The sequence below is a fragment of the Prinia subflava genome, chromosome 5, assembly GCF_021018805.1.
Source record: "Prinia subflava isolate CZ2003 ecotype Zambia chromosome 5, Cam_Psub_1.2, whole genome shotgun sequence".
Taxonomy (NCBI): Eukaryota; Metazoa; Chordata; class Aves; order Passeriformes; family Cisticolidae; genus Prinia; species Prinia subflava.
In genome coordinates, this window is record NC_086251.1 from 58,871,472 (window position 1) to 58,891,806 (window position 20,335).

A 20,335-nucleotide genomic window follows, 5' to 3' on the forward strand; every position below is an offset into this window, starting at 1 on the left:
GTGACTGAGCTGGAGCCAGGTGGGTACAGACTTCCGTGGGAGGATGAGTCAAGGGAGCTCTGGCATCATCTGCAAAAGGACCTGGTGCTGTGGGAGAGAGCTCAGCAAGTGTAAAATCCATGAGGAAGCAGTGGTGGTCCAAAGAAAAGCCCACAATTTCCCTGGCTGTCCTTGAGGCACTCAAGATCATTGCAAGACCAGGCACCTGAAAGAAGCTGCTTCCCTTCTACCTCTGAAGCATGAGAAAGGGATAGTCTGTTCCTCACACAGCTTCTCTGAAGAAACTCCAGCCTTGAGCACAGGCCTGACAGCTGGCAAGATGCCACTGGCTCTGCCAAATCTGACCACAGCTGGTCCCTGATGCAATAAAACGTTGAATCCCCAGAATGTGAGAATGTTCTTGTCTGGAGGGCCACCAAGAAAAATCAGCAAAGACTTGCTGGCAACGTGCAATGCATTTGCCAGTTCCAGGCTATGTGGAAACCTGACCTGTCAAATTTCCTCCAAACAGGGATCAGAAGCTCAAATTTGGGAATAAGCATTTCTGATAATGCTGCCCACTTACTCTTGCAAAGAAACCTCAATTAGAGAGAGCATCACAAGGAATAAGGGTTTGCCTCACAAAGTTCCCATGCCCCAAGGGGTTGCAACCCACTCACCAAAAACCAAGAGCAAATGTGTGACAGAAAGGATGCATTGGGATACTGGAATAGATCCATGATGGTTCATGAGTGACCCAGCAGCTCTGCCAGCTGCTGGACTGGGTTGTTTGTGCTTCCCCTCCATCTCCCAGCTCAGCAGTCCATCTCCACAGGGACCCACACACATCCTGAGACACCTTCAAACAGGCTTCCCTGTCACTGCAGCCCAGCACAGTCTCCCTAAAGTACAGGAGGACCTGAAGGGTTTGAGTAAGACCAGTTTCACTGGCGGCCCAGTAAAAGCTGTGGCTGCCCCAGCCCTGGCAGAGTTGGATGGGGCTTGGAGCAGCCTGGTGTTGTGGAAGGTGCCCATGGAACTGGCAGGGGATGGAACTGGGTGATCTGTAAGGTCCCTTCCAACCCAAACTATTCAGTGGCTTCTATGAGTCCTATGATTTCACTGGTTTTACACCCAATCAAGACTTGCCACAGACTACTAAAAGCCCCTTCATTCCCACTCTAGTTGTCCTTAAGGTCACATTTTGTGATGCAAGCACCATTGAGACCTGCACATCAGTCTGGATCCAGCCTCCATCTATCCTGCATCCTTATCTCACGCATTTTCAGGGAGCTCAGCAGAAATTTATGGATCCAAGCTAATCGATAATACCAGAGCCCTTTCACCATATTGCTTTCACTAAATTACTGCATCCTTTAAAAACAGAAATCTTAGCAGACCGCAGTACAATGCCAGACAGACTGTCACTTCCAAATTATGTTTATTTATTCTCCCTCTGCCTCTTGGCTGGCCCCATTACCAGCATATCTCAGTGTCTCTCAGTCATCAGCATATTTGCCTCCCCTCCCTTCCCCCCAGCCCGAGGTACATGTCTCCTCTCAAGTACAAAGTGGACTGACACGGCAAGTTTTTGAGCCTATTGAACACCAGCTTCATCTGAGGAGAACTAGATTCAGTGACAGAGCCTCAGAATTAATTACACCGAGGTGAATTCCTGTCACAGAGCCTTACACGGTGTCACCACAAACATTTTAACAGCCAGTCCCTGGCCCTCCACTGCCTTTGTGCAATGTAAAGCAATTATTTGTACCTGCCTGGTGAAACGTGTCAGCCCCTTCAGAGGTGCTGCGACACAGCAAACGCTCTCCAGCCCTTGTTACTCACAGGGAAAAGGGGGTGTGGTGCATCTTGGCTGTGCACAAAGCCACTGGTGCTGCTCTGCTCTGCTCTTCAGGGATCTGAGTGCAGCAGTTTGTGTAGAATCCACACAGAGAATACCTTGCAGGTGAGATGCAGCCAGGCCCAGGGGTTTGGCCAACAGCAGAAATGGGACTTGAGGCTGAGGAAGCAAAGTGCAAATCTCAAGCAAGCACGTCCTTGCTGAGCCCCACCAGCAGGGAGGAATGGAAGACTGAACCCCTTTTTTCATCTCCCTTTTGTCAAGCATTTTCAGCCCTTTTCTGTCCCTTTTCACCTCCTGCATCCCAGGGTACCCATGGTGGAAACTCTTATCAACTCTCACCCCAGGTCCAGCTTCCCCTTTCTGTGCTGCAGCTGTTACAGTGACACATTCCTATCACATTCCTTTTTTCTTACCAAAAAAAAAGAGAAGAGGACTGTTCTGGGGTTTTCTTTACATACCTGTATTACAAATTTGCACAGAGCTGAGCTAACACTGGGGTTAACCTGTAAAGTTCATTACAGATGATCCTAGGAGACCAGAGAGGGAGAATAAGGAAAAGTTGCATTGCAGCCTGGAGCAAGGAAGGGAAACTGTGTTTATCCCTTCCGCTGCAGCAGGCTCCAGGGCAAGGAAAGAGGGATGGAGGGATGGAGGGATGGAGGGATGGAGGGATGGAGGGATGGAGGGATGGAGGGATGGAGGGATGGAGGGATGGAGGGATGGAGGGATGGAGGGATGGAGGGATGGAGGGATGGAGGGATGAGATTAGGTTTGTTACAGTGCAGAGCAAAAGGAAATGACTGCATAAAGGAGAAATTGGGGCACAGGGCAGAAACAAGCAGTGGAGAGGTCACCTCTGCCTTTCCTGGAGGAAAGGACCTGTCTGCACATCCCAAATTCTCCCTCCTTTGGGACTAGCAGGGACTGTGAAGCTCTTTTAAGATCAGAGGCAGGTCAGATTTACCCAGGGCCTTTGGGGTTTAGTCAGAGCTCCTGGACTTCCCCAAACTGAAGATCATCTGTGGAGCACACCTTGAGATCACCTGGGGAAGAAGTGCTGAAGACCATATTGCTCCAGAGGAAGCAGAGGGTTCCACTGGGGGGTACGTGGGGGCCTCCCCATGCAGAGGGGGGTAGGATGAGCCACCAGCCCAGCCCCAGGAGAGGAAGTTTTCCAGCTGATCGGCAGGCAAATGGGGCCATTCACAAAAACAAAGCCCTTTCTCATTAGGGAGGAATTCAATGGGCCCCTCCGGGAATCAGCCCCGCAGCACGCAAAAGGTCAGGTCTCGTTCTGGAAGCCTTTTCTCCTCCTGCCAGCAGGAAAAATATTTTAAAATATCACCTAAGGAACCGTGTTCCCCAGTACTGCCTTCCAAATACAAAAAGGAGGAAATCACCTCAGTGTGGGAAGTGATGCTGTGGTGGGGATGGCAAATGTCCCTGTCCAGCCCGTGAGACCCACGTTCCCTTTGCACCTGGGAGCTTTGCTATTAAAAGACCATGGCTAATTAAGAGGGGAAGGAACAATGGGAACTTCCTATTCCCTCCAGAGGTTGCACCTCTGCTCATCTCCATCTCCACATCTGTGGAGGCCCTGCCAGCATCAGTGTGGCTGTTTGATGTGAGATTTCTTAGGGGAGATTCAGTCTGGTTGTCCCTGTTACACCTCTGGGGCTGTCACTGGCCTGGGTCTGCCTGCCCCAATCCATGTAAATACTCAGTGCTCCACTAACCTTCAGAAATGTGTTTTCCAGGCTCATCTTGGGGTGAAGACACATGGAGTCTGCTCTGGCAATCAGAGCCATGGCAACACAAAGGTTTCTCACCTTCATGACCAGCTACCGTCACTCAATTCTGCTTTTGTAGCCTCTGAAAAATGAGATACCTCAAGATCCCTGGAGGTCCATCTTCATGTCCCATAGCCCAGCACACCCAACCTTTGCTGAAATCATTTTGAGTCCATGTTACAGGGGAAAACTGAAAATGGTCTGTTGTAATTTTCCTGTGCCAGTCCCCTTTGATTCTCAAATTGTGAATATGAAATCCCACTTCTGTGATCGAGGCAAGTTATTTGCTTAAGATAATTTATAGTTACTCTAAACTCAGCATGTTGACTAGGTAGTTTTATGGATTTCCAAATGGACTTGTAGAGAGCTTTAATCACACATTGTCCAAACCCCAGGACCTGGACTGAAGGAGTTTTGTTTCAGCTCCCATCAGCTACAGAGGTCACAGTTAAGTAAAATCGGCTTAAGCTGGGATTGGAAAGCTGTGTCTGCTACATTAGCAGAGAGATCAGATGACAGATTTGGTCTGGCCTCATTATCTAGCCATAAAAATGTAAGGGCCTGAAGTATTTAGGGAATAGGAATGCAGAGAGCAGGAGGGATTTCTGGAGGATCTTTATGCAGTATTTGCTGTCTGGGAAAATGAGACCAAAGGAGCCCCCCACACCCAAACTGTCTGATGTGAGCTCTTATCTCCAACAACAAACTGAAAGCAGGAGAATCAGTCTCTTCCTTTTGCAAACAGTTCAGGCAACAGGGGCTCCTGTATGTCTACAACATCTTGCATTTATTTTTAGCTTCATCTGTTTGGTTAGTGAGGTCACTGGAGCCCAGGCTTAAACACGTTCCCCTGACCTGCCAAAGCTCTGGCTTGCCTGTAGCTATGCAGACCCCAAAGAAACAGAGCTAATGTGCAGGAGAATTTTATGCTAGACCTTGAATCACTGTGTCCTCATTCATTGCAACACTTCTTCTTTGGGTGTGAAAATTGCAAAATACACTTTGAGCAGTTTTGATCAAAAAAACCCCATTTGATGGGGCTATTTCCTGGCTGGAGTAACCCCCGTGCCTTTTCCAGCCATTCTGCATTTAGGATTTAATTTACACAGTTCAAGGATTAAATTCACATTTTCCAGCCTTTGGTATAAGAACAAACAAACAAACAAACAAAAATCCAGCCTTTCTTCCTCCCAGAGCTGGGAAGCATTATCCAAATCACTGCTAGGAAATAAATGTCAGGGTACCTGGAGCCACCACCTTCTGTCATTTCCATCCTCATCTAAGCTAGAAAATGAGTTTGTGGGGGAAAACCTTCTCATGGAGCTGCAGAGGTATTAGCAAATAATGCTTTTTGGAATGATAGCTTGTTCTGCAAATGCAGTAAATTCCTAATGGAGTCCCTGAGCCCAGGGCTGGGAGCATGCCAGGACAGAGGTGCTGGAGAGCAGGCAAAATTCATCACTGCCCCACAAGTCAGGTGAAGCTGAAGAGCCTGCAGGAAGTTTAGCAAGTGAAAGGGGAGGTAGCACAGCCCTGGGTCTTACAGGGTGAACTCTTGTCCTGACAGGATTTTTTGAGTGCTCTGCTGGGAACCACGAGCACACTGGCTTGAACCTGGCCTCCACAGCTCCTGCACAGGGAAAAGACGTCCCCCAAGGAGAAAAACATATCCAGAATTGTGCATCTATCCTTGTTTCCACTCCTTGAGTCATTCTGGGAAAAGCCCTTTTCTAAATGCTGACATAACCTTCTCTTCCCCAGGGAAATATTCATGTAGCTGCAGGTGACTGAATTAGGGAAGCTCAGAAAAAGTTCCTGCTAACAAAGTAAGCCACAGGGGCTGCCCATGTGCAGTTTTTAGAGCTCCTGCAGATGCAAAACAAAATGTCCCTGCAGGGTGACTGGAGCTAATGTGCTTTGCTTTGCATTTGCATTTGGCTCAGAGTTGCACAGAGGCTTCTTGCTGGGGCAAATGTGATAAAGAATTAAGCTCCTGTTACTCAACTGCTTGCAAGTACTTGCTGTACCTCTGGTGGAAAAAAAATGTTGCAGAAAAAGCACACCTCTTCCTCATATGGAACCAGGAAATGTTAAATATTTGGTTCAGCTCTCCTCCTCTCTGCTTGGTGTGTCTGAAGTTCACACACCAAGAAGAAATTCCACTTTTCTATTACCAGAATAACAAATATTTCTGCAAGCAATGCTATTCATCTAGAGAAGGCATGGTCACTGCCATAGCAGGTTATATGAATCAAGGTACTTAACTCCAGAAAAAAATTTTGTTGACTTTCATTAAGACCTTCTGTTGTTTTTTTTCATTGTTTCTCTCTCCTATCCTAAATTGTTAAGAAATATCACCTCACTCCCAGAATGCCAAGAGAATGACTTACCATGGAGTCATAGAATCATTGAATGGTTTGGGTTTGAAGATACCTTAAAGATCTTCTCATTCCAACCCCCTGCCATGGCACAGCTTCCATTAGCTCAGGTTACTTAGAGCCCCATCCAAGCTGGCTTTGAACACTTCCAAAGTTGAAGCTTATTTAGGGGTGCAGATAGGAATATCCCCATGGATCCACAGCTACCTGTTTGCTAATCACTGGTCAAAACTGCAGAGAATTTGTCACTTATTTAATTGTTGAAAAGTTTTGATAATCACATTAGCCAGGGGGTGACAGCATAAATGGCACAGACAGGATGGGTAGATGTTCAGGAAAATTCACTGTAAACTGCTTGGGGACCTGTGCTGTGGAAAAGAAGTCATTTAAGATTTCCAGCCACACAGGCCTAAGTATCCAAACTCATTCTGAGTTGTTTGAGAATGGGCAGGGAAAAAAAATAGAAGAAAATCCCCTGATAATTCATCTGTGGAGGGTAATTTACTGGGTCTAATCAGAGCAAACATCTCTATGGCTGGAATGCTGAAATAAATTAAATATAAAACCTTCAAGGTCACAGCTTCCCAAGCTAATAACACAGCACTGCTCAGGTGGAGATGCTCTGCACTCCACTGTGAAAAATCTCCATCAGCTGGATGGAAGGGGAATATTTCAAGCAGTGATCAGACCTGCCTGAAAGAAAATGGAGTGAATAGAGGATACAGAGGATTCAATCTTCAGACTTTAGCAGCTCAGTAAGCAAAGTTTATACACTCAGGTTGGAAATAAAATACATTAAAAAAGACATTACATTTGGGGTTGGGAAGGGGTAGTGAGGAGAGTTTGGGGAATGTTGCTGGCAAGTGTAAGCTGTTAGGTGTAAATCTTGCTGTTCTGCTTCCAAATGCTGATGCAGAAGCAATTAGATATTTCAGGAGAGGCCACATTACACACCCCAGCTCCTGCAGGGACCGTCCCCCTGGACCAGAGGTTTATAACCCTCAGGCAGCCCCAGCTGAACAGAGGTTGCCACCCCACCAGAGGTGGAGCACAGCCATTTCTCTGCCTTTCCAGTCCCAGCCCTCAAGAAATGGGGCTGCAGGAACTACAAATATCACCTTAATATTGAGCAGGTACTGGCTAAAGGCAGCCAGGAGGAGATGGATCAGGCAGGGGCAGAGGAGGCAGGAGGCAGTGGAGACCTCAGGCACAGCAGTGCAGGAGGCTCTCCTGGCCCAGACAGGGGGATGGACACCCTGGAAGGATCCTGGTTTCTGATGAAGTCCTGAACCTTTGAGGTCAGCCTTAGCAGCCCTGGTTATTGTCATCCTGAAATTCCTGGGCATCTGCCCTGTGCCAAAATGTGGTGCCCTTTGCCTACCACAGGTTATTTTTTTACTGTCCTGTTCATTTTGATGTCAGCAGAGGATCTTTCCATGGCAGGATTGGAAATATCTATGCATTTTATTTTATTTTATTTTATTTTATTTTATTTTATTTTATTTTATTTTATTTTATTTTATTTTATTTTATTTTATTTTATTTTATTTTATTTTATTTTATTTTATTTTATTTCTGATAAATACGCATTTCACAGCCACCCCCAGCTTCACACACTCATGCCTGTGAATCTCACCATTCAAAATGACTGCTTCACCCTAGCTGTTAATTTAAAATTAGATCTTGTGCCTGTGTATGCACACACACACAGAGTGCCATCCACTTTGGTTTAGTCTCCTCTGCATACATCATAGCACAATCTTGAAAGATGTGACCACAGACCTATTTGCCTGCCATCCATCACACCCTGCTTTTCTCCATCCACAATAATCCAGATCTCCACACAGGGTGGGTGCTGGGTGTTTCTCTCCCTGCTCATCACACAGCCTCATTCCCTTTGCAAACCTTTCCAGCCCTGGGCTCAGCATTCCTATGAAGTGCTCCCTCTTTGAGACTGAAAACCTCACCAGCACTAATGGGTGTATCTTCAGCAGAGCCCTGTGCCCCCAAATGATGCCATTATCCCCATTTTTGGAGACAGGGAGCAGAGATGCAGAGATAGGAAGGTCAACAGCATTAAAAGCATCTGCTAATTTGAGAAAGCACAAGGCTGGATTTTTCAGAGTGCTTTTTTTTCCACAGCACTTTACTTAGTCACAGTACAGGTGGCCTTTGACTGCATCTGCAATCATGAGAGCTTCACCCTGGCAGAAGGGGGTCACAAGCAGGGGACCAAAGCCACCAGCAGCATGTAATTAGTGCCCATCTCTGAGGGGTGACCCCCCCAGAGACACACAGCAACATTTCCATCTGCAGCCGGCTGGGCTGGCAGAGCTCTTAAAAAACATTGCATCTTCTGAGGGAAAATATCTCATCTCTCAGCTGTGGCTGAATAGTTTCCAACTTGTGCCTTGTTTCTCTGTGAATTCGAGCCCACCAGGAAGGTGCTTGGATTGCTGTAAAGGCATTCATGCCTCCACCAGAAAAAAAAACTGAGTGTGAAAATCAAAGCTGTGAAAACCACCAAATTTTGCACAGATGCCACGATAATAAGAAATAAAGAGCAGGCAAGAGGCTTTGCAATGAGCTGGTAGACTCATCAGCTGAGCTGTCAGCTGGAAAACAGGCATTCCCTTTTTTCCAAACAGGAGGCTCTTTTGCCACTACCTGTCTGGGTTGAGGTCCATCCTGCTAGAAGTGCTGCTTCTTCCTCTTCTCTGCTCTTTTTCCCAGCACAGCCACAAAATCTGATAGCTTAAGCACCATTGTGGTTATCTTCAATATCTAGACACCCTGTCAGAAAAACCCCCGTTGTCCTACGTGTTCAGAGGAAAAGTTAAGAACAAATTTGGATTGAAAATCCGAGGGATTGGGAGGGGGACCTTCTCCCTCTGCTTCCTGTGGTTACACAAATTCAAGTCTTTTCATAAAAGTATGTAATTCCCCATTTTCTGCTAAAGTTCCCATTGTTTCTTTAACCTGAGGTAAGACTCCACAGCTTTTTTGTGGGCTTTCCTTTTTTGCTTATGCACAGCAATAACTGTACCAGCACAGGTTTCAGCTGGTGCTTACATAAAATTCCACCTGATCACATTTATGATCTGGACTTGTTAAAATAAAACCAGCTTCCTCAGGCTCAGTACCAGATAAAGGCATGTGCTGGCCGAAATCTGAAATGTTGATGAAGAATTTGGTTTTCATGCTTTCCAACCTATTTGTGAATTTGCAAACGAAGGAATAAAAATGATAGAAAGCAAATTAATTTCAATATTCCCTAAGATTCACCCTTTTCGTTTAGAAAATGGCGGGGTGTTTTTTTCCCCAGTGTTCAAAACAAAAAGAACAAATTGCAGTTTCATGAAAAACTCATGAAACTTCTGTTTTTGGATCTTGTGTCGAGGTTCCCCTTTAGGGCAGGGGTTTGCCCTGTGTCATGCTGAGACTTCAGGGACACGTCCTGAATTTTGGCAGGGTGTCAGCCTTGCTTCTTTGGCTGCATGTCCATTCACTTGGAGCCCCTACAGTGTTTTTCAAAGCCCAGCAAAGCCAACAGAGAGATTCCTCAATAATCCAAGGAGCCTTAGGTGTGGATGCCACTTTATAAAGCTGTGGTGGAAGAGAGAGGCACTGAGGGAGGTGAGGGAGAGATCTGCTCTGGCGCTCCAGGGTTAAGTTTAGGTAAATTGTGCTCACAAAGTGAAGTGTAGGAAATTAGGACAAGTCACAGATTGGCTCCAAAAGCACCCATTTAGGTTAAAACAGACTGTTGATGCAGCTGCACCCATCAGGAGCCACCTCGCCTTGGAAATGCAGCTCTGAGAGCTCCCCTTGGCAAAAAATCAAGCGGTTTCAAGGAGAAAACTCTGCTTCAGGGAGATGTGGTCCCCACCTGTGTTTCATCAACCCCCTCCACAAAATCTAGCAGAGGCAGCAGAATGACCAGGGTTTGCCTCATCTGCTCATTCCAGCCCCAGCCTGCTCCCAGAAATGGGGATCTGGTGAGGCAGAACCGGGAAGGAAAAACCTGTTTGTAAGGAACTAATGAGAAAACCACCTTACTGATTTTGGCACACATCTTGCTCAAACCACCAGAAAAGAGTAAGGACTTTGTTCCACCCTCATCGTCATTCGTATCAAGTAAATTGGCAAGGATTTAGGACATTGCCAGTATTTCCACACATGCAAAAAAACCCTCTCTACCCCTCCAAAAGCTCTGTAGCCCATTACTCACATCCCCAGAGAAATCATAATAAGAGGCACAGAGTTTACCACCTTCAAGCAGGAAATAGCTGCCTTTCTAATGCTTGCTAATTGCTTCACTTAAAACTAGTTTGATTACTTGGCACCGAGACAGTATTTTAAACCTGAATTATTGCTTGGAACTTTCCTTTCACCTACCAAGAGCCCAGACCATTAAAAATGTGTAGCAAAGGTCTCCCTGCGAGGTGCAGGATTGCCTGTTAACTCTTTTGTGAATTAGAAGAGATGTTTGGCTTCTGGGACAGCTTTTTCTCTTGTTGTATTTTATTAATGAGAGGTGCTATTTATTAATACTGGGTGCTGAAGGAAGTCATGCTGTGGAGTTATCAGGCATATTCCAAAAAGCTTTTACCTGGGGTGGGATCACATTTTCATGCTCTGAAACCAATAGGATAAATTAATCACTCTAAGATTCATATGAAAACAATTTTTTAAAAAAAAATTTTGACTTTTCTTACTCGAGCTGTGCTACTTTTATGGGGGGAAGGACATCAGGGCAGGAGTCACAGGAGGATGAGCTGCACATACTGACCTGGAGAAGCAGAGGGGTTTGGTTGTACCAAACGTTGTCATTAAAAATGTCTTTGTCACAGCACTCCTTTAGGATCAGAAATTAGCTTGCATTTTGTACTTGACAGGAAGTCATTAAGAAATCTCCGCTGTTACAATAACACTGATGTGTAAATTGCAATCTTTCAAAAAAGGAATTTGAATCTCAATACCGAGCATCAGGAAGGTAGGCAGCAGCTGTGGAGTTGGCACATTCTGAGGTGTGTGTTCCTGAAAATCTTCCTTCAGGTGAGACTCAGGTCTGGAGGAAAACCAGGCTAAAGAGCCAGGGATGAGCCAAGAGCCCTCCACCTCCTCAAACCCTGCCCAAACCCATCAGCAATGTTGCCATCAAATTCAGCATGGAATTCCTTCATCCTCCTGGCAAATAAAGTTTTTCACAGTGACACAGGAGCTGCCCTGTAGGATAGGGAGCAGTTGTGGCTTTCTCCTCACCCACCCCACTCAGGAGCAGCCAGCTTTCACCTCTAATTTATCTCTGAGGATTTGGGCAGCTTTGGCAGCCTTGCTTCAGAAAGCCAGTGGGAAAAAAAAAAAGAAAAAATGGTGGTGAGGTGGGTGTAGAACACAGCCTGAATCTAACACAGGATGTTTTGAGGCAATTAGTCAAAATATGTGGAAGAGGGTGGGCTTTGCTATCGTGCCATCACTTTTTCTAGGCAGCAGGCATCCAGAACAAAACTGACACATGAAAAAAGTGTATCTTAAAAATACACATTAAAAAAATTAATCCTAAGTGCTACTCAACCACAGAGAAAAGGCTTCCAATGGGGGCCTGCATGTAGGTCTATAACCAGAAAAAACAGGGAATTATATATATAGCCCATGCAAAAACACTACACAGAGCTGGGGACAAGCTGCCTATTTCTGCTCTCACCAGGGCAATTTTTGAGCAAATTAGAGACTCTCTAGTGGCCAGGAGAGCATTCTGAAAAGGGTCACTAGCTAAAATTGGCCTATTGATCAGGAAGCAGTCAAAAGGAACAAAAATATCTGGGCTTATGTGCAGAGTGAGGAAAATCACACATTTTCTTTTCATCTTGGGAAACCACTGGCAAAGCTTTCCTTGGGGAGCAGGCAGATAAAATAGGCAGATCTAAGTGAAGAAATGCTCAGTGCACCAGACGTGCCCCTGACTGGGAGATGCCTCATCTAATCTCCAGAGTCAGCAATGAGTTTTAGTGAGAAAAGGCACTGGCAGGACTGAAGAGGACCCAAGTCTGACATGGAAAACACCATTTTCAGCTTCTTCAACACCAACTTTGGCACTCAGCATGGCAGTAATGGGTGCAGGATTGATTGAGAACACCTTGTTATTGGAAGAGCCTCTTCACTTGCTCTGTAGAAAAGGCCACCCCATACCTCCAGGATAAATATTTGTGTTCCTGTGATCTTTTCTCCTCTTCAGCCCACTTCCTGCATCCTTTACCAGTTCCCCATACACTTGATGAAAGACTTACCAAGATCAGGGACTGAAACTTAACATTTTTGTTTTCAAGCTTCAAAAATATTTCCCGAACATCTCTTATTTCTCTGCAGGAAATCCCTTTAAAAACATTCTCCAGTGAGCAGTTAAGAAGTTGAACCAACACACATCTCATCTCGGGTTTCTGCTGGTAATTAATAAACCAACTGAATATCTGGCAGGATGGCAACTTTTATCATTCCTAGATAAATGTTAATGCATCTGCTTATTTCCAGACCTTCGCTGATGTGATCAGAAAAGCAAATTAGACAGTGTTGTAGCAGTCTGCCTGACATTTCTTCTTTTATGCTATTATTGTTAATTTATTCCTTTAAGCCAATTTTTGCTCTGTCACTACTGTGAAGGTTTTCTCAGAAATTTAATTACAAATAGGAACCCTCCAACATGAAACTGTTACAGGATAAAAATCCATATTTAAGGTGTCATCTTAAAAGCAGCTCATACCTTCTGTGTGTGTGTGAGAGAGGGAACGTGCACACACCCATTAAGATTATTTGAATGTGTAAATTTATAAGCTCTCCTCTTTTTTTTTTTTTGGTAAGGAAAACATTTGCCTTGATGTTCTATCATCCTTAGAACTAAATGTTTCTTGGTTAACTTAATACACATTTTTGCTCTGCAGAAAATAAAAAGATTTTGTTATCCCTTTAAAATCCCATACATCTGAGAAGGTCCAAGATTTTCTGAGAACCCAACATTTTATAAAGATTTTTGAGCATGCATAATTTTTTTACCCATAAATGCCACCCACTCAGAAACAAAGGAACCAAAGTAGGCTGTAATTACTTCCCTACACAATGCATTCCAATTGCTTCTATCAAGAAATATTACATAATTATTATAACTTAGGGCTGTGATTATATATTTGCTCAAAGAAGAATCACACATAATAGCAAGCAGTGGAACTTATGGCTCTTTGCCTATTGTGTCAACTCATACATTTAAATTTTTTGATTAGAAAACTAAATAAAGACCTTGAGTCCCAAACACTCTCTCGTCAGTTGTCAGGATTGAAGGAAGTGATGAGTGATGGGACATGAATACTTGTGTAGGAAAAGTGGAGAAGCAGGAGAGGAGAGGGGAAGTTGAGTTTTCTGCTCGTGTCCTTACATCCATCCATGTCCATCCCTCCATCCATCACAGTCTTGGGCGTCCTCTTTGTGTACATCTCACAAGGAATTTGCAAGGAGCAGATAAGAAAGATCACCTCTCCAGAGAAGACAGTGACAAAGGTCAGCCTGTGGAAGAGATCAACAAAAATCAACTCCTCCTCCTCCTCCTCATTCTCTTCTTCGTGTTCTTGCAGCCTCACCCTCTCCCCTCCCTCACACCAGCTGGATTCCTGGCTATTTGTACACTTCCCAATGGAGGCAGGCTCTGCCCATGCTGGATGTGGGAGGCTGAGGAGGAGGCAAGGCTTCACAGGGGCTTGTCCTGTTTCTCAACAGCTCTGCACGTCGGATTTGAATTAATTTCTGTTCATTTCTGGTGCTCACAACTCACGCCTCAGATAACCCACGCAGCCTGGATGCCACCAGCACTTCAGATGAGTCCTCAGCTCTGTATCCTCGGATAACCCACAGGAGATAAGAGACAGATGGCCATCAAAAGCAGGACAGACTATCAGCTAAAGAGGGCAGGCTCTGAGGGTAAGATGCTGCTGTAGAAGATGCCTGGAGGTGAATTCCCCTCGAAGACAATGTCCCCTGGTGCTCAAGTGCAGATCTCTCCATGCCTGTTGCACTTGAGACAGCAACAGTTTGCATTTTCTGAAAATCAAGAAGCAGAATTGAAAAAAAAAAAAAGTAAAAGGAAGATCCTTTTGGGCCTGCAAAACACTGTGCTGGTCATATCAGTCTGAGAGAAAGGAGGGCACTGATTCGAATTTTGGCAGCAAATCCAATGTCTCTGTTAGCACAAAGGGTCCAGCAAGGCAGCTGCAGATGAGCCTGTGACTTCTCACTGGCACTGAGCCACAGCAACTTCAAAGAGAAATGCCATAAGAAGCTGATTTTTCATGTGTGAGTGTGTGTGTGTTCCTTTATTAGGAATTTTTGTATTTCTACCTCGTAATAGCAGAAGGAATATCACGATTTCCCAAGTGTAACAAATTCAGTGTGTCATACATGCTGGATGGAAGTAATTTAACGTGAGCCCTCTTTAATTTCACCAATCTCTGGCAAATGGGTCCTGGTTAATGATCGGGGGTTTGCTGCTTTTCCTTTTTAAAGTCAAATCTTTTAAAGTCCAGATGGAGAGGGTTTGCTACAGCTGTGCAAGAACAGTGACACTGATACAGGCTGAACTCTGCGGGTGGTATTCAAAATCTGTCATCTACTTGAAAAGGATTTTTTGAAAGTCATTCTAAAGGGACATCATCAATTTGAAGATCACTCTGGATCTCATAACATTACAAGTAATATTTCAGACTATCACATGAAGCCAGCTGTGGGGACAGAAATCGATGCTATGTGCCAAACAAGCCTCTTTGTATTTTCATGATATTTTTACACTGGATTTTTAAAGTCTTCCGGGGAGAAGTTACAACCCTGTGAACTGCTACTGAATGGCCAGGTAAGCCCCAACACAGGTCACAGGCTGTTACACCAAACCCAGCACTCCCAGCAGCAAAAAAAGGCTGGGATTGGCCTCATCCTGTGCTGAAGGGAACATTCTTGGCAGCAGCCAGAAGCAGAGAAATGCTGGTGTGGGTTTCCAGAAAAGAGCATTTGTCTTTTGCAACACTCCTCAGCATTAGGACAGCATTTAGAGATGCAAGGAAGCCTCCTGGTCCCAGCTGCTTTGGCTCCCACTGTGACCTCCTTTGGTTTTTATTAAATTGTGGTTAGGACTGTTCGTAGTTCAAGGTGAGAGCTCTGATTTACAAAGAGCTGAGGCTACACTTTATCCACAGAGAGCAAAAATGCTTCAGAAAGGGAAAACTCTCCCCGTCTGAGAAGCTTCTGGAGTGGAAACAATGACCAAATCACCTGGAAAGATAAATCCCAGCACAGGCAAACACTGGCCAGGTTGTGGTCTAGAAGGGGATCAAGGAAAATGAACACTTTACAGCTGAGAGGGTATTTTAGAGCAGGGACAGGTAACACATTTTTGTGCCTTTTCATGACCACCTCTGCTGGCTCACCACAGAACCTGCTGGTCTTCATTTCAAAGCTCAGGGGGTTTATGAGATGAATCCATCTCATCTCAGCTTGCAGAAGGAATGAGGGACATCTGGGCATGGTGGTCTCCAGTGGGACTGGGATGGTCTGGGAAAGGGCTGGATCCATCCTCCCTTGGCACCCTCACTTCCAGCCCTAACCAATCTGTGATTCTGTGATCCAAGCCAAGAGCTGAGGTCTAGAATTGAAGTTGTGTGTTGCTCTGTGCTTTTTTCCCCTTCAGAGCACTTGGTACCTCCAGAGGTCATGAGGCTCAATTAATTAGGGGACTGGGAAGCCATCAGGTACTACAGGAATTAATATGATGATGGAAATCCCTACTTATGATTTTCTGCTCTCCTCTGGATTGATACATATTGATCAGCTGGATCCCAGCAGCTGATAACTAGTCCTCAGTATCTGCATTTTCTGTAGAATTCGTTGTGTGACATGCATTTAAAAAATACTCTTCCATTTATTACAGTCTTTTTTGCATAAATTTAAATAAATGGATTTCATTTATTTAGTTGAAAGCTTTTTGCATGGCACATCTTGCTTGGTGTTACAGCTGCAAGTGTTACAAGCCCCCCACAAGAACCACTGGCTATGGAAAGCTTCCCCAGCACACCATAAACACAGAGAGGACCGTGGGGGACTGATGGTCTGGGCTGTGACAGGGAAAGGAGCCCCTGGCAGGCACCAAACCCACCCTCCAAACCCACCCTCCAAACCCACCCCCCAAACCCACCCTCCAAACCCACCCTCCAAACCCACCCTCCAAACCCACCCCCCAAACCCACCCCCCAAACCCACCCCCCAAACCCACCCCCCAAACCCACCCTCCAAACACACCCTCCAAACACACCCCCCAAACCCACCCCCCAAACCCACCCTCCAAACCCACCCCCCAAACCCACCCCCCAAACCCACCCCCCAAACCCACCCTCCAAACACACCCCCCAAACCCACCCTCCAAACCCACCCTCCAAACCCACCCTCCAAACCCTCCCTCCAAACCCACCCTCAGCTCTCCTGGGGAGCACCAGAGGTGCCCTGGGGAGTTTCTTGGCTGGTGAGGGGCTGGAGCACAAACCCTGTGAGGAACGGCTGAGGGAGCTGGGGGTGTTCAGCCTGGAGAAAAGGAGACTCAGGGGTGACCTTATCACTCTCTACAACTCCCTGAAAGGTGGCTGTGTCAGGTGGGGTTGGTCTCTGGAATGAGAGGACTCAGTCTTCAGCTGCACCAAGGGAAATATAGGTTGGATATCAGGAAAATGTATTTCACAGAAAGAGTGATAAAGTGCTGGAATGGTCTGCCTGGGGAGGTGGTGGAGTCACCATCCCTGGATGTGTTTAAACAAAGACTGGATGTGGCAGTGGGTGCTGTGGTTTAATTGAGTGTTAGGATATGGGTTGGACTCAATGATCTTGAAGGTCTCTTCCAACCTTGTCATTCTGTGTGTGATTCTGTGTGTAATTTCATTTCCCTGGCTGGGACAGAGGTCTCTGCTGCAGCCCCACAGAGCAGAGGGAGCTGAGGTTGGATGCTGATGCTCAGGCCAGCTCAGAGCAGCAGGAGCTGAAGGTGAGGGCAGAAATCCGGGAATGAGCAGAGAGGGCTCCCGGCCGGGTGGTGTGGTCGGAGCTCCCTCTCCTGACAGGCCAGCACCATCCCTTCGGGATGGGACCTCGGCTTTTACCCTCTCTGAGGGGTGGAAGCAGAGCCAGGACTTCTCCTGGTGGTCCTCAGCTCTTTAGGAAGCACCTGACTTCACATCCAAACTCCTCTCTGGTCAAACAGCAAGCCAGGATATAAAGCAAATAGATGTATCTTTAATTAAATTCCAGGCAGCACTAGCGCTGCTTAATCTTCAGAAAAGAGCCAACCTTGCTATTTCCCTCATAAGCTGGAGTTTCCTTCCAGCCTGACAAGGTGATACACTGCAGCCCTTTATTTGAGGAGTAGCACATTTTATTTCTCTTTTCCCTGCCCCAGTGATCCGTGTGTAATTTCATTTAGCAACACCAGTGTGCTGGGCTGCCTGGACAGGAAAATCCTCACTCTTAAAGGGCTGATCCAGAGAACCAGTTCCTGAGGAGCAGCCAAACGTCTTCTGCAGCATCTTGGCATATTGAGACTTTTCTACTTTGCCTTTACATTTCCTAGGATTTTTTTGAAGAAATGTGTGTGTCAGTGAGGCTGCAGACCCCAAGGGAGCACCCAGCTTGTCACCATTTATTTCAGCCTCTGATTTCTTTTGGACTTCAGTTAAACTCATGGGGGTAGAGAAACGAACCAAAAAATCCCCACTAAATAACAAAAGCCATGGATGCATTATGTAGCCATTGCATTTTGCAATCTAATTACTTTAACATGTAGGGATGGAGGAGGGGGGTTATTGCTCATAATACCGGAAAGCTTTCACGGAATAACACAGAATTATTAAACTTTTCAGAAAGAATCCAGTTTGCAGTTCCCACTGCACGTTTACCTGGGCGATTTTCCCTCTTCCTGTGGCCGAGAATCACTTTGTATTACACTTTCCTGCCTATAAAAGAAGCCCTTGTTCATGGCTGCCCTGAGGTGCTCATAATGTTATTGGTTCTGTGCTAAGAAGTTGGGGTTGCTGTGAATTCCTGCCTTGTGGCTCTCCAGCTCACAAAAGTAAACACATTTGCTGAGTTAGCTCGGCTTCGTGGTGCCCAAAATCCCACAGGGAATGAAAGGTCCTATCGAAGGAAGCTTTGAAACTCTAGTTGCTCTACACCACTTTTCTCAGGCAGGGGAGCACACAAAGCATGCTTCTGTGCTGTATTTACTGGGGTTGTTTTTTTTTTTGTGGATCCAGTGCATAAGAGCTGCATTGAACCTTGGCAGAGGGGAAAGGGCTCCCCTTGGAAACGTGCAGGATGCAATGGAAAAAAAAAAAAAAAAAATCTGTGCTTTTCAGTCCTTACTGAGTCCCTTGTGCCCAGTACACAGGTGGCTGCCTGGAGATGAAAAAATCACTCACGGGTGAAGGGAGAAGCAGCCAAAACAGTAATTTTCCTGGCTCAGATGCACTTACTAAGAAATAAATAGGTAAAGCCAAGGCCAGATAGGGCAAGGGATGCCTGGGGCACGTGTGTCCCTGCTGCCTCAGCAGCTGAGTGCTGTAGGAACCCCTCTCTGTGATGTTTAGAGAGGGGACACGCTGAGGATCTCTCCCCTGACACGCAGCCTGCTCTTCCTGCATAGTGGCTCCTTCAATGTACACCCATAGGCAAAAGAACCTCTGAAAAGTGCCTGTTCCAGACACAGCTTCTCAAAATCTTTATTTTCTTCCAGCTCTAATTAGATCCAGGTGGATGCTAGTCTGGGATTTGGGTGGGGGAGTGTGCAGCAGGAGGAACCAGATGAGCACCAGTTAATTTAGCTGAGAGGGTGCTGCCCAATTAAAAGCCATGAGCACTAGTATGAGATTTTGTTTTGGAGGGAGGATGTCTTCTGTCGACCCAGATTTTCTCCAGCACAGCTCCTGCAAGAAATGAAAGCACCTGGGAAAAGTTTCCTGGAGAAAGTCCCTCTCTAGAATGACATCCACCCACCCTGGGGCCCTCTCCCTCCACTGAAAACACCTGGGACAGCCTGCTTGGATGGGGAGAGCCAGAAGGGACACTGAGTGCCAGGGACATGGCCTAAGGTGACAGCATCCTAAAGTGCAAGCTGGCACCCCAAAGGACGGACTGTCCTCTCCATCCTTGCACGGCATCCTGTGGTGGGATCTATGGGGCGGGGTGGTGCGGACAGCTGGCATGGGATTATCCTGGGAGGAAGGGCATTGCCAGGGATGTCTCCATGCCATCCCTGCTGTGGCAAAGCTGTAACACATCTGACAGCTCACCCTCGCTGCAGGAGTGGTGCACGTGCTCAGGACACGCTCCAGCTGCTCGTCCTTTGGGATTGTGGCAGGTCGCTGTCGGAGGCCAGGGCATCTCTCGGTGCGCTCACCCCCTCAAAGCACACGGGCAGCATAACCTGCCACACTGTTCCCTCTCTTCTCATGAAATGCCCTTTCTGCCTCAGGCTCCTTAATCTGAAATTAAATCCTAGCTGGGCTGTGGCTCGTGGCTGAGCAGGGCAGGGGGAGGCCGAGGAGCAAACCGCAGCGCAGCGCTCCAGACGCTCGCGCTCGCTCTCGACGCCCGTGTCGTGTCGCCGTCAGACACATTCCAGAGGTCTTCATTTTCTAGGCATGAAAACATTTTAACAATAAACAGAAATTCTTCTGATTACATGGTTATATTCGGCTGCTGAAAGCAGACTCTTATTAAGTGAGGCAGAGAGCAATTAATGTCATGTAGAGAGCAGTCTCTCGCATGGCAAGAGGAGGGGCTCATATATCTTTCCCACATCCAGCAGCTGGGACCATGAGTTAAGGCTTCAAGTTTGCAAAAGCTTATTAAGGTGCTTGTTGTGAGGATGTGAGCAGCTCCACTTAAAATTGGAGCCTGGAGAAAATCTGTCTGTAATGAGACCCATGGAAGGTTTAGCATAGACGTTAGTGGGAGCAATGTTTTATATGTACTCTTCAAAGGGGTTTTTAACTCAGTTTCACTCCTCCCATCACCAGCAGCCTGGATGGATCATTCTTCTTTTACATGCTGGACATTGAAATGATGCAGAAAACATAATTGAGCTGGAAGATCTTCACAAAAGGAGTCTTGAGGCTGTTCCTATGCGTCTGCAGCTCCTGAAGGAAAGGAAAAAACAACATAATGAAACCGAGCCGCAAATTGCTTCACAATTATTTTTACCACCTAATTTGGTGCACGAGGCTGGAGGCTCGCTCTTTGCATACCACACT